The 18,323-nt window shown below is 34.6% G+C and overlaps 1 long non-coding RNA gene across 1 annotated transcript; it reads left to right on the top strand.

Moving 5' to 3' along the window:
• The first annotated feature begins 7,127 nt into the window (after positions 1-7,127).
• Positions 7,128-8,251, top strand: LOC134238371 (uncharacterized). Its single transcript, XR_009985992.1, has 4 exons — positions 7,128-7,176; positions 7,541-7,605; positions 7,798-7,966; positions 8,184-8,251. It is a non-coding gene; the product is annotated as an uncharacterized LOC134238371 (long non-coding RNA).
• The last annotated feature ends 10,072 nt before the right edge of the window (positions 8,252-18,323 follow it).

Genomic DNA, 18,323 nt, shown 5'->3' with positions numbered 1-18,323 from the left:
CGAAAGAGTCCAGAAGTAGTTATAAGAGACTTACAAAGGAACTGACCAATCGTTTTCGTGCAATCGAAACCAGTCGTACATATCTGTCAAAATTTAATAACAGAGTTCAGAAGCCTGGTGAGCGAGTCGAGGACTTTGCTGCTGATTTGAAGCGCCTGTATGTCAAAGCCCACCCAGAGCGAGACTCAAAGACTAGAGAGGAAGACTTGCTCAGGAAATTTTTAGATGGTCTGGCTGACGGAGAAGCCCAATTTCATGTAGAATACGTCAAGGACCCCTCAGATATACATGAAGCTGTACGACAGGTTATAAATTATGAAGAAGCAGGTCGGCCTTCAACTAAGAAACATGTCAGAGAGGTGAAGTCGCTGTACAGTGATTCTGAATCTGAGGCCTCATCTAAGACAGTCACTAAAGACAAGTCGATGAAAAAGAAGCGCATCAGAAATGTAAAGTACGGCCAAGGAAACAAACAAGCATCAGTTGGCACTATCGAAGCCTTGCAGAAACAAGTCGATGAGATGGCAAAAGTTCTCAGCAACCTGACTAAGCAGAGCAACACTGGGACACAGCCAAGTAGGCCTATTATTGGTACATCTCAACCAGACATGTCTTCGGGTCAAATGGCTCCTCTGGACAGACCACAGAAACATAGCTGTTTTTACTGCAAAGCTGAAGGTCATTTCATAAGGGACTGCCCAAAGAGAATTAATGACCTTCAAGTATCAAAGGCACCTTTAAACAGGCATTAGCCGTTCCTGTGGGTCAAGGACCGGCTACAGAAGAAACTGACAGACAGACGAACAGTTTAGACCCACCAACAGACCGACAACCAGAAAATTTTGATGAGTCAGAAGATTTTTGTTTTATTTCTAATCGAATACCAGATGCAGATGGTGTGTACATAGAGGGAAAAGTAAATGGTTTAGACGTCCACATTACAACAGATACTGGTGCATCCAATACTATACTTTCATACAAAGTGTATGAACAACTGAAAGAGGTGAACAGACCCAGACTTCAAGGAAAGTCGCATTTACGAGGAGCTGACGGAAGTACCATTCATGTTTATGGGAAAGGAGTGTTCGAATTGCAACTTGGTTCCTTGGCCCTCAAGAAAGATCTTTTGGTAGCTGATATCCAAGATGAAGTGTTACTTGGAGTGGACATCCTGCAGAATAGTGATATTGGTCAAGCAGATATTCTCCTAAGTAAAGGACTGATAAGGCTCAAAGGTCATGATATTCCATGCATACAACGTTGTGTGCATAAAGATATTACCCTCCGTTGTGTGGAGAGATGTGATATACCTGGGAATACAGAAGTAATAATACCGACTTTTATTCAGCGTGAATGTGAGGTTGATGTTGAAGAGGACCTTATGTTTGTGCCAAGTGGAGATCTTATGGAGAAGACCTCCTTACTGTTAGCCCCAGCAGTTCTTAACATCAGAGGGAAACTGAGTGTACCCCTGAGAGTTATGAACCCTTTTGATGAAGGAAAAACGCTTTATCCAGACACAGTAGTGGGTACTGTTGAAGGATATGGGGGAATAGTAGATGTAATCGAACCGGTTTATAGTGACCTAAGAAGCCTTTGTCGATCTACTGAACTCTCGCCTGGAGAGGCATGTGAGGTTCCAGATCATTTACGTGAGCTTTATGATGGCTCTTCCCAGTCCTTAAATATGTCAGAAAAAGAAGCTTTTCGAAAATTCTTGCACGACCATCAGGATCCATTCTCAAAAGATGAATGGGACCTAGGACAAACCAATTTAGTTGAACATGAGATTAATACTGGTGAGAGTAAACCTGTAAAACAGCCACCTCGTAGAGTTCCAATAGCACTAGCCAATGAGGAGAGAGATGCCATTCTGAACCTTCGAGAGAGGGGCATAATACAACCTTCTACATCACCTTGGTCCTCTCCACTAGTCTTAGCTAGCAAGAAGAATGGAAAAATAAGAGTCTGTGTGGATTATCGAGCAGTAAATAATTTAACAATTAAGGATGCATTCCCACTACCACGAATTCAAGACTGTCTAGATTCCGTTGCAGGAGCTTCAATGTTTTCCACTCTGGATTTGACAGCAGGATATCATCAAGTCAGAGTTAAGGCTGAAGACATACCAAAAACAGCATTTGTAACAAAATGTGGTCATTTTGAGTATAAAACCATGCCTTTTGGATTGACCAATGCACCAGGTACATTCCAGAGACTTATGGAAATGGCGTTAAATGGCCTCCAGTGGGACATTTGTCTTATTTATTTGGACGATATAGTGATATTTAGCAGAAATTTTGATGAACACATGTCCAGACTTAGCCAAGTGGTTCAGAGAATAGCAAATGGAGGTTTAAAATTGAAACCTGAGAAATGTAGCCTTTTTCAAGATGAAGTTATTTTCCTTGGACATAAAGTCACTAAAGATGGAGTCTTACCAGATAAGCAGAATGTAGAGAAGATTTTGAACTGGAGCAGACCAAATAATGTTACTGAAGTATGACAATTCCTTGGAACTGCCTCTTACTACAGGAGATTTTTAAAAGGGTTTTCGGTGATAGCTAAACCTCTTACTAACTTACACAAAAGAACCATTCTTTTCGCTTGACAGACTTATGCGAAAAAGCATTTCTGCAACTAAAGAAGATTCTTACTGGGCCAGATATAATGGGATATCCTGACCCAAACCAAGGCCATTTTATTCTCGACACAGACGCCTGTGATGTAGGCATTGGTGCTGTATTGAGCCAAGTACAGGAGGGACGTGAAAAAGTGTTAGCCTATGGGAGTCGAACCCTAAACCGTGCTGAAAGGAACTATTGTGTAACTGATAAAGAGCTCCTAGCTGTTCGTTACTTTGTTGAATACTTCAGACAATGTCTTTTAGGACAAAGATTTGTACTTAGGACTGATCACCAAGCATTAGTATGGCTATATAAACTGAAAGAACCTAAAGGAAAAGTGGCTCGCTGGATTGAAATATTGTCAGCCTACAATTTTGAAATTGAGTACAGGCCTGGAACACAGCATGGTAATGCTGACGGTCTATCAAGATGTCCTAACCCAGCTGACTGTAACTGCTCAGAAGGTGACAGTTTAGAAAGCCTGAAATGTGGACCTTGTATTAAATGCAGAAAGAGAACTGAGACTATAGAAACTCAGGAAAATCTTGAGGAGAGGCTGGATTCCGGAGCTGGTCCTGTTTCAGATGTGAAGTTCGTTCATGATGGCCCCGGCGAGAGTAAGTGTTACAACCCCTGTCCCCCAAAGAATTTCACCCAAGAAACAACCCAAGAAGTTGCAGTCTGTTGTGACGGTACCAAGGAGGATCCTTCCAAAGCCCGCACGTAGAGCTACTGAGCACCAGTCTCCATTGGATGATATTTTACGGCCAGATCACTTCAGAGCCCGACGACCTTATTATAATAAGAGACATTAGATATTTCATTGTATATTTGAGCAGTAAGTATAAGTACGTGTATAAGTAATGTAAGTTAGGAAAATATTCATTTAATGTATGTTGTAAATTGGGTTAGGAATTGAATGATTTGTGGACTTTATGTGTAATATTTTTAAAATTGATATTTCAAGCATTAAGTCTGACGATAATGAGATTCATTTCTGTAATATTACTTGATATTTTTGCTTACCAAGAGCTTAGTGTCCATTTCTCTTTTCTGTGATCCTGTGAATGAAAATTAAGAAAGATTATACATTACTTGTTATACTTAAATATGTCTAAATTATTAGCATTATCAGAACACTGTATTTTTATGTGCAAGTATCTATAATGAATTTGAGAGGCTGCTAAAATTTTGTGTATCCATTGTTTTTGAAAGATAAATTCATTCTTTAAATGGCAGTTAATGAATATTAATTGAATTATTATCATTCATGTACATTTTAACTTACTTACCTTATCACACTGTATACTATGCTCTGCTCATTTGTCTCCATGAAATTATGTTGAACTTCATGTTTTAATTCAGAATTTTGTGTTATGTATAAAGTTTCTATTATATTGATAAGTGATATGCAGGAAGGTTGGTGTAGTAGTGTTATAGTTTGTAAAATTCTATGATTTATTCATTCCTAGAGATGTGAATTTTTGAGAGGAGTTGATACATTTTTTTTTTTTGGTAAGCTTTGTGAAGTACAGCATTTGTTTCTGAGTAGTTTCCCTTGTGTGTATAGATTAGCTGTACTGTTCAGTGTTCATGGAAGTATATGTGTATCGAGTGTAGAGTATAAAGTAGAATATTGAAATATGTCATTGATTGTTTTAATTAATTGTTGTATGTGAATTTTATTGTTTGTATTTTGAGTCCAAAGGGACTTGGACTCTTAGAGAGGGGCAAAATGTAACGATCCCTCCCCCATTTTTCTTGAATCTCATTTTTTTATCTTGGTATTTTTCTAAAGCACTTTCATGCATACTTTAAATTCATTCATCAATTCTTGCATGGAATGTTGAAATGTCCAGCGAGAGTTATTTCTTAATTGTTGGTTGACAACTGTTTATATGCAGCGGAGATCTATGTTATTTTTCTTGTGTTTCGATGTGTTGAATGTCAGACATCGTCTTGCTATTTAATTGCACGCTTTTTGTTGGCTTGATTGTACATACGTAATTGTAAAGTTGCGCTGTAGTTTAGGATTATCTTAGAGTTACCTTATTTCTTGTGTGATCGATGTTTTATGGTCTTCGAGCACACAGGTTTCACTGAAACTTCTGCCGCCGCCATACTTTGTTTACTTGTGTATTTTCCCGTGATGCTTCACGGTGATCTATTTTTACTGGAGTTATTTCGGCGGAAGATTTGATTGTAAATTCTTTTTAAATTAAATGTTAAACAGTGTTAAATGAGCTTTTAAAAGTGTAACTTTATGTTTTATGAATTTATTTAATTTATTTATGTTTTGCAATAATTTTACATACGATGTACGAGAGTGAGATTTCATTACGGGACGATGATTACATTTGATTGGCTGATTATTATTTACGGGATGGAATTATTAGTTATGATTGGTTATGAATTATTGCGGGTTTTGTTAATTCTATAAATACCCAGATTCTGAATATCGTTTGCTCTCTTGTTTTCTTTGTGACCTAGGGAAAGGTTGCCAGTTTTGTCCAGAGTAATTTAAGGTGTGTACTAGTTCAGTATCTTTGTGACTGAAGTACATAATACATAATGTTAGGTTAGGCTAAATTAATTATTACTAGTAATTGTACTAGTTTTATTTATAATTACTAGTTGTGAACTAGTTATTTTTATCTTCTTTAGCCCAGTTTAGGAGTTAGGAAATATTTCTGCTGCGTGCTAGTAGTTGAACTAGTAGCGGGAATATTTATTTGTAAATTAATTATAAGTCATTTATAGAGAGCCTTTACGTCTTATTTTGGTCGGGGGAATTTGCTTAAATTATAAATTTACTGGAAATAGTGTCAGTTGCCCAGTTCTATATCAGTAGTTGTACTGATTTTGGTCTTAGATCTATGTCCCGAGGGTTGAGACTTGTGTGAATTTCAAACATTGTTATTTATTTTCGCTGTTCATGTATTACTGAATAAAATTATAAAACTTTACATCGAAGTTTTTGTTCTCAACACAAGGCAGGCGTTCCGAAGCGTTACAATACGCTCAAAATATCAGGATCGAACGTCCTTAAGCAAGTTACCATTTTTTTTTGGCAATGCGTGAGTGAATATGATACCTTTCGCAGAAAAAAATGTTGAGGCGCAGGTCTCCAAAACTAGAGACGATACAATAATTATTTACTCACAGTGGAGGCAGGTTATAGCCAGCGCCCCACTCTGAATATTCAAGTTCACGAAATAGGATTCTTCGATGTTTCCTATGTTAAATGATTTTGTAAGAACAAAATCCATTGGTACATCATAGGTAGGATCATCATAATTAGAGATTGAAAGTGACCACTAGTACCCCACACTGGAAATTACAGTCTTAAAGGTTTGATTGTGTATTGTTCTCTCAATATTTTTTCACTCATATGGAGACGTCACCGAATATTCGTGAAAGGCTTCAAATTTAGTCGGCACTCAGGGACATTGAACAGTGAGGGTTGTTTAACGTGCCAACGCATACCGGGACACGGAACCTACGTTTTAAGGTCATATCCGAAAGACCCTTGACTTTCACTTCTGATGTCGAGCGCTTGGCGAAGGAACAATCATACCCTATTTTTACGTCTCAGGTTTGACGCGGCGCCGAGAACGAGAATCGAACCCGGGCCTCCCGATCACGATTGATTGTTTATTGTTTAAGTCCCTCTCGAGAATTTTTCACTCATATGGAGACGTCACCGATGCCGGTGAAGGGCTTCAAATTTAGACCTATACTCGGCACTCAGGGCCATTGAGCAGTGAGGGTTCTTTATCGTGCCAACGCCTACCGTGACACGGGACCTACGTTTTTAAGGTCATATCCGAAAGACCCGTGACTTTCACTTCAAGTGCCGAGCGCTTGGCGAAAGAACAGTCATTACCTTTGTTGACGTCTTAGGTATGACGCGGCGCCGAGAACGAGAATCGAACCCGGGCCTCCCGATCACGAAGCGAACGCTCTACTACTAGGCTACCGTGAACGGTAAACGTTAAATTGCGAACTGTTTTAGGAATCAGTTTACTTTTAAACTGCGTAAAATAAATTAAAACTGCGTTTCTAACCTGATTGCAAATTATTCATCCATTATTGTGTAACCCATGTTTTTTGAATGAGTGAACTATTTTCAAACGTTAAACAACATACAATCAATCAACATTGACTACTACGTATCTTCTGTTTCAAAATCTGCTACTGGGCAAAGAATAAATTTAGGGCACTTTTTCTGTCAGAATGAAATATATGGAGATAATGAACAGTATTCAAGCTCAAAAGCCCATAAAATAATACAAAATAGGAGCAGAGCAAACACGGACCTCCAAAACATCAGAGGTGGGAACAGGTGCCATGGAGGAGTGATTTATGAAGTATTATGCCAGTCTTACATCATATGATCGAAGGCTGGACTTTTTTTGGCAAAATGCAAATTAGTGACATCTGCCACCAAAAGAGAATATAAAATGTGCATATTTACCCTGTTATAATTTGTCTTTTTCAGCCTAAAACAGAATATATACAACTGCTGAGACTGCCTGTAGAATTACTGGTATGTTCGAAAATTTTAAATTTTTTTTAATTTTTTAAACTCTGAAACACCAGTATCTGAAATTAGTTGAAGATTATTTTATAATCTCCTCTGAAAGTTATTCTATAAATTCTAAATTTCAGTTATAGCATGAAGATCATTATAAATGCGGATTTAATACAGAAGTTAAAAATTGATGGCATCTTCAACAAAAAAGACTTTTCATGACATTTTTTTGTAAACAATGGAATTATGAGTTCTTTTCTTCTTCAATTTAATCATCAGTACGAGTTTAGTAATACCATAAGTAATATTTGAAGAACTTTCCATGATATTAATTCAAACTTCTCATAACAATGCTGGTTTTTTTTTATTTTTACCACAGATCTAAATCCAAAAACTTCAAGATGAAGCCCTGCCTTTTAATCGTGGTCTGTGTGTTTTTGATTGGTGAGTATTGTATGCTTTATATGATACTGAGCAGTTCATTTATTTTTCTCGATTAAAGTGTTTCAAACATTCCTTTCTTCTGTAATTAAAATCAATTCAAGCATTATAAAAAAACCTGTCAATTTCTATGTGATAATTTAAAAAAAACCCATTATAAACAGACATTGATAAAAGCATTTTAAAATTTTCTAGCATCGGCGCAAGTTGTTACGGCTGGCCACGGCTGCTACGGACCCGTTCACAGTGACCGTACTTGCAGTAGGTACTGCAAGAACGAACTTAGCTGTCAAGGAGGATACTGCGATTCGAAAAAGGCGTGGTTAGTTTGCAAGTGCTTCAAGTGCTAAAAATAGTTGAAAAGGTAAAGAACTAATAATTTAGTAACAAAAGATATTTTCCTTTATATTTTTTTTTGTTTTTTTTTTTATCTTGACGTTGAAAGCATTATTTGAAATGCGACGGATTGCCTATGCTTAGCTTTAAAGGTTATTTTCTGTCTGTTAATTTGTCTGATATGAGAGAGAGAGAGAGAGAGAGAGAGAGTTATCATAATGATTTTACCCTTGCTTCTATTTCAGAAAAAAACATGGATTCAGACAACACTATTTGTTTGTCGCAACCAATAACTATTAAATCATAAGAAGATGTTTGTTAGTTTGTTTTTCTTGATTTCTTGAGTATCGTTCAATGCCATTGTACGTAGAGTGCGGTGAACGATTGAAGAAAAGAAAGTCTTTTTTAAAACAACGAAATGTGTTTTCTCAAAACTGGAATGAACGGATATGTAAAATCTGCGAGAGCGCATGACGTAATTTTTTTCAATAAGTGAAAGCGTTTTAATCAATTAAAAAAACTTAGGAAAATATTTCATTATTCATACTGTGGAATCATGGGAAACATGTAGAATGTTCGTGGGTTACCAATGTTTGTGGATTTCGTGGGTCAACCTTATCTACGAATTTACATCCCCTCGAACATCTATTTTGTCAACATATTTATTTATTGAATCTTCTGTATATATGAGTTACCAACGAAATTTTGTCCCCACGAACCAATAAATTTGACTTTCCCACGAACAATGACCCCCCTGAATTAAAATGATTCCACAGTAACTAGATCTATAACAATTGATGAAGGAAAGTAAAATATTGTTTTTGTTTATTTGACCTAAAAAACATCAGAGGTGGTATCAGGTGCCATGTAGGATTGAACATCCCATGCCGAACTGTCAAACCCACCGCCTGCTCCTTGACATAATCTGGAAAACGGAAAAATCCTTAGACAATGCAGTGTTTAAATGATGGCCTGATAATTAGTATGCAAAACGTCATTCATCATTTTCGTATTCGCTGAATATGTAATTTTATCGAGCATGAAGAGAAATGATGACTACTAACAAGACTGCTGATATTCTTCTATAATTAACTTGTTTGTTAATAGCTTGCCTTGTTCTAATCCTTCACGTTTGTCCTCATAGTTTTGTTGTTATTTGGCCATTAATGTCTAGATATGAAACAGACGTGGCAGATCCTGTGATGTATTTTATCTCGTAAGTATCGTAAATTCAACCTTCAAAATATGTCAAAAGCAAGGCTTCAATTTAAGTCATTTGACTTACCCAAAATAGTGGTTGATATTTCACCGTCTGAAAAAAAGAATACTCATATATAATTTAAACTTGTGAAAAAATTACTTTTTTATGTTTCATGGCTCTAAGACAGGATCAATATCAATATGCAATTGTAATTTTCTTTCTTAAGATTTGGCTGTACCACGTTAAAGAGAACAACTAGTATTTACTTTCTGATAAAAAATACACATTTTTTCAACGCAATTTACTTTTTTTTGGTTATTCAATTTCAAGGTCATATAGCGTCTCGATCTTTACTCCGCTAAGGATGTATTGAAAAAATACATGGTTTGGGAATGTATTTGCTAATTTTAGAATGTTTTTTTTCTATTCATGTCATTCAAGCTTCCTCAATCTATAAAAATGTATTTCGTCCTATTAAAAAGACTTTTTTGTCTCCATATCTGTAAGAAGCTGAATTTTCCTTTCAATGGCAAAGACACCTCGTAAGGAATTTAAATGAAATAATTTTATAATGTCATATGTTCGTAAATCTATTGAAAGAAGATATGTAAACATAAATTATGAAATGCTTGACAACATGAGGTCTCAAAACTAATTTTTACCAGCTTGTTCTTAAAGTTGTATTTACTTAAACTTTTGAAAATTTTCAAACAAGTCCCATTAACTTGGTAATTAATGTGTTAATTCTGAAAAAAAAATGAATAGTAAATATTCTTTTATGCAGTCTTTATTTAAACTAACATGAGATACACTGAACAAATTACACTTCCTTGATTGTGCATGTACTTATAAGACTTCTAAATTTAGACTCTTCATAACCTGACAATTGGGATATCGAGTGTGTTGGTAGATTTTGCATCGTTTAATTTAAACAATAACTTGTTACTGAAACCACCAAAGCTTTGTTATTTACAGAAGTATATAAATATTTTTTTCATTTTATGAAAGGAGTTGCGGGTAAGTGATTTCTTCTATTTTATTAGTATTTTTGTTTTAAAATTTGAGAGATATAAGGGATAGAAATAAAATTGCTTGTTAATTCTCATTTTGGAAATAAAATTAATTTTTAAATTGAATGAAAAAAATCTTTTATAACAGTACTGGTTATTAATGAAACTTATAGGTCCCCTACCGTTTCCCACTGGTAGGGATGAAGCAATAATAGGTCTTAGGAAGCGTTTTGCAACAATTCATAGATATCAATGAAGTTTTAGGTGATGATATTTAAAGAGGTACAGTATTTTTCTGATCTGAAAAATTTTCGGTGAGAAAGTTATCGATAATGCATAATCTTGTTCAATATGAACCTTCAGTAGTCCCGAGTGTCGAGTATATGTCTTAAGAAAGCAGATGGCGATTCGACAGGAATAGTGGCTCATTAAAAGAATGAAAAAATATCATTAATTTATACATTTTTCCCAAACCTAGGCATTATCTGAGTTGTAGGTGAATGTAAAATGGGCGAATATTCGGTTGAATATGTTTAATTTTATTTGAATATGGACCTGAATATAGCCGTGCGAATCAAATTATACAAAATTCGACTCTTTTACAGCCGTTTTACATTACTTTTGTTGTTTTGGGGTCTTCTCTTCAAGAATATTTAATGCGTTTTCGGTGTATTTTTAACCGTAAAACTTATTCCAGTTGTTTAAAGAATGGAGGAGAGACGACCCAGAAATACCAAAATCTAAACTTTTCCCATTTATTTTCTGGCAGAAAAATGACAACGTTCTATTGTATATGGCTTCGGCTTTAAACAATGATTTAAATACCTACTATGTAAAGTGTCCAATGCAGCTTCATTGGTTTGTCGCTGGGTTTAAGCCATATCGCAGCAGCATTTTAGGTTCGAATACAGTGATTTTTTAAAACAATTTTTCTTTTTGCTTGAAAATTTAGATTTGGTTAAAATATTACTCCTGGAATAAAGTTGCAAAGTATGTTTTATAAATTGATTCACATTGTGTTATTTTAAATGCGTTCACAAATAGAAATAAACATACATAAATTTATAACTACAAAGTTACACGGGGTGAAAAAATATTGAATATATTTAAAAGAAAATAAAAACCTAGCAACTGCGATCGTTCTGTTACATTCAATGTTTTCGGTGCATTTGAAAACTGAGCACAACAATATATTATTTAGTGTAAGACTTCTATTATATATTTTATGAATATATCCAGCATAGAAAATTATCTTTCAAAACCTTTTTACTGAAAAAAAAAATTATTCACTAATAAACAAACATAAGACAGAAATCCATTTTCATGATATATCTAGGTTCATTGCATTAGACATGTAAACAACATGGTGCTTGGACATTTAAATCTGAATTGCTTCGTGTCAATGATTCCTGTCGACTGCCCATCTAGTGTGCCCACTTTCTTTGATTGATTATATACTGTTTAACGTCCCTCTCCAGAATATTTCACTGATATGGAGACGTCACCATTGCCGGTGAAGGGCTGCAAATTTAGGCCTATGCTCGGCACTTACGGCCTTTGAGCAGGAAGGGATCTTTATCGTGCCACACCTGCTGTGACACGGGGCCTCGGTTTATACGGTCTCATCCGAAGTACCGCCCCATTTAGTTGCCTTTTACGACAAGCAAGGGGTACTGAGGACCTATTCTAACCCGGATCCTCACCGGGGCACTTTCTTTGAAGATCTTCATCTATTTATGGCAACGTCTCCCTGTGGGTGGAAAAAATTGAATGGGACAAAAAACATGGCAGTTTCAATCAATCATCTAAAATTAACTCTAATTTTTGTTCCTAGCTTTCAGAAATGTAGGAAATGAATGTGTAAGAAATTGTTTCTTATTTCATTTATTATAAACTGTATAATCCATAAAAATTTAGATTTTTTGTTTATGATAAACTTGGCATTTTGATGCTGATTATAATAGGATTTTGCCATTTATCTCAATGGCTGCAAACATTCTAAATCATCAAACACATTTTAAAGGTCGTCACGGAAACAACTTAACACGTTTGTCATAAAATATTTTGTGTATTTAGATCGAAATCCTATTCCATTTGATTTTTATTATGTAATAATATTTAAATGCATTAGGCAGCAGGTATAGCCTATATAAGCATTCCCCACAGATACAAGCTTAATTAAAATATACTACCTATAGGTTCAGGTTCATATATCACCAATACATTATGACACACACAATTAAATGGGATTTAGGAGAAGAAAAAAATAAAAGAGGAAAAAATATCTTAAGCATGCCACTGCTAACAAAATTCGTCTGTACATCTCAATAAAACAAGGATGTACTGATATACTATGAAATATATGGAGAAAACGAACAGTATTCAAGCTCACAATTCCAATATAGCAGCAAAGCAAACACGGCCCTGCAAAACATTAGAGGTGAGATCATGTGCAATGGATGAGTTAGCATCTGTCGTGTGCTCCTTGTCATGATCGGACCCCCCCCCCGAAAACTCCGTCGTCAATTCAGTGTAAAATAATGAACTAACAATTAATATAAAAACGTCAGTCAGTGTTTAACCCAATGAAAAATAGTAATTGCTGACAAGGTCATTATATCGATCAAAGAATTTACAAATGATGACTTTAAAAGAGACTGCTGATATTCTTGTTCTACAACTTGTTTGTCAATAACTTACCTAGTTTAAACCATTGTTCATATGTACGCGTAGAACATGCTCTTGGGTATCGAATTAATTTAGAGATCTTGTAAAAGTGATGAAGGTATATTGCTGCATAAGTAAGGGAAGTGTACGATTGGTAAGTTAAAGTCATCCATTGTATCATAGAGGTCGGTTGTTAGATTACCATCAACGTCATTTTCAATTTGTCTTAGAAATATTAAAAATATCTAAAGCATCCGAGTTGGGATCAGGCGCCATGGAGGAGTGAGCATTCCCTGCTGTCTGGTCACACCCGCCCTGTGCTACTTCTGGTCAAGATCTTGTTAATGGTTGGTTCCTACAGATTTTCTCAATTTTTTCAATGATCCTTTACAAATAAAGCTTGGTAACAAAAACCCTGATGTATCGGGATTTAGTTTTTAGGTCAATGACAGAAGAGACTTGCAATCAAAGAGAAGAAAACCTTGCATAAATATGGGAGTTTTTTTTAATCTCGGAAAAAGGAAATGATTTAACATTGCCCACAGTCTCTAAGAAAACAGATTTTCATATCTTCTTGACATTACCTTTAAAATGGCATTAATATGAACATAGGTAGCCGGGTTACTTCTGATTTGCTAGATCTTGACATTAACTCCATCTAGAAATTGTTTTACATAGAGTATGGTCTTTTGTATCAAAGCAGCTGTGAGATATAAACCCCTTATGCAGCTGCAAGAAGCGAGGTTAACAATTAAACAGTTATAGTCTTCACGTTTATCATAAAAGTTGGTTGTTATATATATAGTTTACCATAAACGCCTTTTCTTAGTAAAGAATCCAAATATAAAACAAATGTGTCAGACACAGTGGTATATTTTACTAGATCACTGGAACGTGAATATATTTTATCGATATAAGAATGGAAATAACCATAGTTAATTAACATTACGTCATCGACATATTTAAATGTCGAGCTTAAGGCCATATTAAGTGGTTTTATCAGACGACCCTAATTATGTCAAATTGATATTGCCTCATCGAACATTTTTCTTATCAATAACGAAAATATTTAGATATCAGTACCGACGGAAAGCAATGTAGGCCTATGGCACTCCAGAAAATCTAACTTTAATATACACATAGCTCTCCCGTTTTACACGTTGTGTTGCTGACCCTCGCTCTGCACAGAAATGTGAAAATGATATTAGGTAATTTTAACTATGTTGTTCTTAAATTAATAAAACTTACTTTTTCAATAAAATGTCTACAATAGATTCGAAACTAAATCAAAACGTTTATAATTGTCAGTATGAGAATTCAGTGAGTGCAACGTCCTGGTAATGGCATATTTTGCTTAAACTTGCGTGACACGGCTTAAAATTCATAGATATTTAAATTTTAAATTGAAAAGCAAACTTTTAAAGCCATAAACTCGCGTACCACTTCATTGTCATTATACCAGGGTTGTCCAAAAAGTTCGTGGACAATGACGTTTTTGTTAAAATAAATGAGTCTGTATATACCTTTTGTACATCAAAATATTTCTTCTGAAAAAGCAAGTCAGAATGATTGAGTTTAAATTGATGGAAATCAATATTTTTGTAAATTATCGGGGTCTTTAAAGGTTGCAGATAGTGCGCACGGACAAGTTTGATGTCAATCTAATTTCATTATAACGTCAACATTTGGATTTTGAATTTTAACACATGTTCATGGACACGCACTACATATCTTTTTTATGGCGACACACTTCCAAGTGCTATCAATAGTATTTATAATTTCTCTAATTTTTAAAATTCAAAATAATTCACAAAGAATTACGAGCGTCATCAACATTAACTGTTTGTATACGCAAACTGCACATGCACAGCCCAGTCCGACGCAGCGTACGCTAGATTTATAACAATTTCATGAATTTCCATTTCCAGCAAATTACAGGTGTTTTTAAATTCTTTTAGTGTCTTTGAATTTGTCTCCTTCGTTGAAAAATCGTATATACCAATCTGAATCAATAAAGGAAATATTTTTTTTCAATAATTTTGAGTTGTTTTATTAAAAGATTTGTCTCTTTCTGCGTTTCAACTGTATAAAAATATATTTGAGTTAATCCAGCTTCAGTTTGAAATTAAAATTAAAAGGATTCTAATAAATTAGAAAAAGACGAAACCATTATTTTGATATTTATCCACGACACAGATACTAGTTTACGCTGTTAAAACTTATTAAATTAAAAAATCCAAAAAAAAAAAAAAAAAAAAAAAATTCAATGAAATGTTTTATAGGGATTTTTAACATCTGTTAATTTTTTTTTCAAATGCAGCAATATACCTTCATCACCTGCATACGGAGTATATATATTTCTAAAACGGGGTAAATTATTGACAAGCAAGTTGACGAAACAAGAATATTAGCAGTCTCGTCTATAGTCATCATTTCGTAAGTTCTATGGTCGATACAATGACCTTATCAGCAAATACAATTTATCATTGAGTCAAATACTGACTGACGTTTTTCATACCAATTGTTAGTCCATTAATTATGCACTGAATTGACGACGGATTTTGTCCGTTATTTTCTGATCATGATATGGAGCATACGGCGGGTGTGACCGGTCGGCAGAGGATGTTCACTCCTCCATGGCACCTGATTCCACCTCTGATGTTTCGGGGTTCCGTGTTTGCTCAGCTCTTATTTTGTATTGTTTTATGGACTTTGAGATTGAATACTTTTCGTTATCTCTATATCCTTCTTTCAGTTATTTTAATTTTTGATGAAACATTCATGGTTTTACATTGGCGTTCTTTATGGAGTTTAACTCAAAATAAAAGATTGTAGACAACAAATACATATATGGTAATATTTAGGAAAATAAATCATATTTAACTTTTCACTTTTCAAGAAAGCAAACCATATTTTTCAATGATAAATTCGTTGACTAATTAAGTACTTTGTAAGTTGATTAATTATAGAGGCACTTTTATTTAAAAAAAAAAAGAGATTTATGGCTTTGACATTTTCTTTCACTTACATGACAAATAATCACTTTTTTTAATTAAAATTTGAAATGCTCATCTATGGCACCTGATCCCACCTCTGAGGATTAAGAGGTCTGTGTTTGTTCTTCTTCTGATTTGTTTTGTTAAATGGACTTTTGTGCTTGAATTATCCGGACATCTTTTTCTATTACTAGTAACTAATAATATATACTTGGAACCCTTACTTTTCTTTGCTATAAATGACAATGCTTTCTTTGGTTACACATTTTTATTGACCTTATTTTTTAAGCTTAAAAAAGTACAAATTGTTTTGTTATCCATCAATCAAGCCTTTCAAATCTTCTATTATGTTAAAAAATTATTTTTTTTCAATATAGACTGCTGACATTTCTCTACGGGGGTTATATATACAGCAAAACTCGGTTATAGCGAATTCAATGGGACCTACGAAATTACTTCGCTATATCCGTAATTCGTTATAACTATACAAGAAATTCATTAAATTTATATAGCTGGGGATCAATGATGACTTAGCTTTATCCGTAAATTCGCAATATCCGTGTTCGTACTAAACGAGTTTTGCTGTATAGGAGATCTTTAATAGAACTTTTCAACTTGCAAAAAAATATTTCTGTATTATTCATTATGAAATACAATATGCATTGCTTATTGAACGGCGCTGGTAATTAAAATCCCTCTAAATCAAGGTTTAATTAACTCTTAACATTCATTTCTCTATTAACGATAAGAATGTCTTTTATTAATGTATAAGAATGTATCATTTTACCTTTTTCTTTAAATAATTTTTTTTGAGAAAAAAAAACCCTCCAAACTTCTAACATTTATTGAAACACTTTTATTTTTTTTTTGTCCGATGATTATATTTTTATAATACCATTAAAATACTCCAAAGTAGGTTCTAGTAAAATTTAAAATATTTCTCTCATGTTTCAGATATTTCAAAAATGTGAAACCTGATCGCCTTCAAACAAAATAACTCGATCCAAAATGCTACAGAGAAAATCAGCTTTTCTATTTGTCCTAACTCTTTTTGCACGTTTCGTTCTTGTGATTTGTGCAAACGAAAATAACACGAGTGTTTCAATAACAAGTGGCCTACAGGAGGGGTTAACAACAGTTAACAACAAAGAAACGACTTCCACGCCAAACAGTGGCGATTTACTATCTACTAGTCCCCCTTCCGTATTGGAAAATGCCACTATTATCAATGAAGAAACTACCTACAGTTATATGACATCATCAGCAACAAGGGAATCATACAAAACAACAACAGAACTAAGTGTAGTTGATATAAATTTAGGAAAAAATATTCTGTAGTATAGCATGGAGTCACGAAGCGTCGGAATGTGAGGGCGTGGTGGAGCAGGGAGGTTTGGTCCTTCCCAATTTTTATATAATTTTTTTTTTATTTTCCCTACTTGAAAAATGGGATGCTATATATTGATAGGGGTGTCCGTCTGTCTCTCTTTCTGTTAGGCTTAAAGTACTCATATCTTATACCTTAGAACTCCTCTTAAACCACTGAATGAAATTTAATAAGATTTGCACAGAATTTTTGTTACATAGTGCCATTCTGCACTTCCGTATTTCCCCCGATGGAAATTTTTGAGCTTAGGGTATATAGTGATTGGGATGTCCATTCGTTTTTTCGTCCGTCTATTACGCTTTGGGGTACCCGTCTCTTATCCGCTTCTAATCTAAGACCACTGACTGAAATTAAATGAGATTTTTCAAGGAACCTTAGATACATAGTGACATTGTGACCTCTTATTTGACTTTTTTGACCCGACACGAATTCAAGTTTTATGTTTTCTTAGCAAAACATGAACACTGTCCTTCTCTTTATAATATTCAAAGGTACCCGTCTCTTAATGCTCTACGTATGAACAATTTCTTAAACGAGGTAAATTATTGACAAGCAAGTTGATGAGGCAAGAATATTAGCAGTCTCGTTTAAAGTCACCATTTCGTAAGTTTTATGTTTGATACAATGACCTTGTCAGCAAATATAATTTATCATTGAGTCAAATTCTGACTGACGTTTTTCATACCAATTGTTAGTCCATTATTTATACACTGAATTGACGACGGATTTTTTCCGTTATTTCCTGATCATGACAACGAGCTCACGGCGGTTGTGACCGGTCGGCAGGGGATGCTCAATCCTCCATGGCACCTGATCCCACCTCTGATGTTTCGGAGGTCCGTGTTTGTTCTGCTCTTATTTTGTTTATTGTTTAATGGACTTTGAGATTGAATATTGTTCGTTATCTCCATATCCTTTATTCACAACTCCTCCTATACCACTGAATAAAATTCAATGATACCTTCAATTTTTTTTTTATTTGCAATGCAGTTGTGCACCTTATATTTTGCTCTTTGAACTGACATTTATTTCGGGGCTTGTTTTCGTCTTGGCTTATCATTTTTTCCAGATAAGATGATTTTTTTCTGTGTTCTCTCTCCCCTTTTCAAAAAACGATGTTTCTT

This window comes from Saccostrea cucullata, unplaced genomic scaffold (genome assembly GCF_032062105.1).
Source record: "Saccostrea cucullata isolate Sc308-1 unplaced genomic scaffold, CSIRO_AGI_Scuc_v1 ctg787, whole genome shotgun sequence".
Classification (NCBI taxonomy): Eukaryota; Metazoa; Mollusca; class Bivalvia; order Ostreida; family Ostreidae; genus Saccostrea; species Saccostrea cuccullata.
Note: the sequence above shows the minus strand (reverse complement) of the source record. Positions and strands in the feature narration are given on the sequence as shown.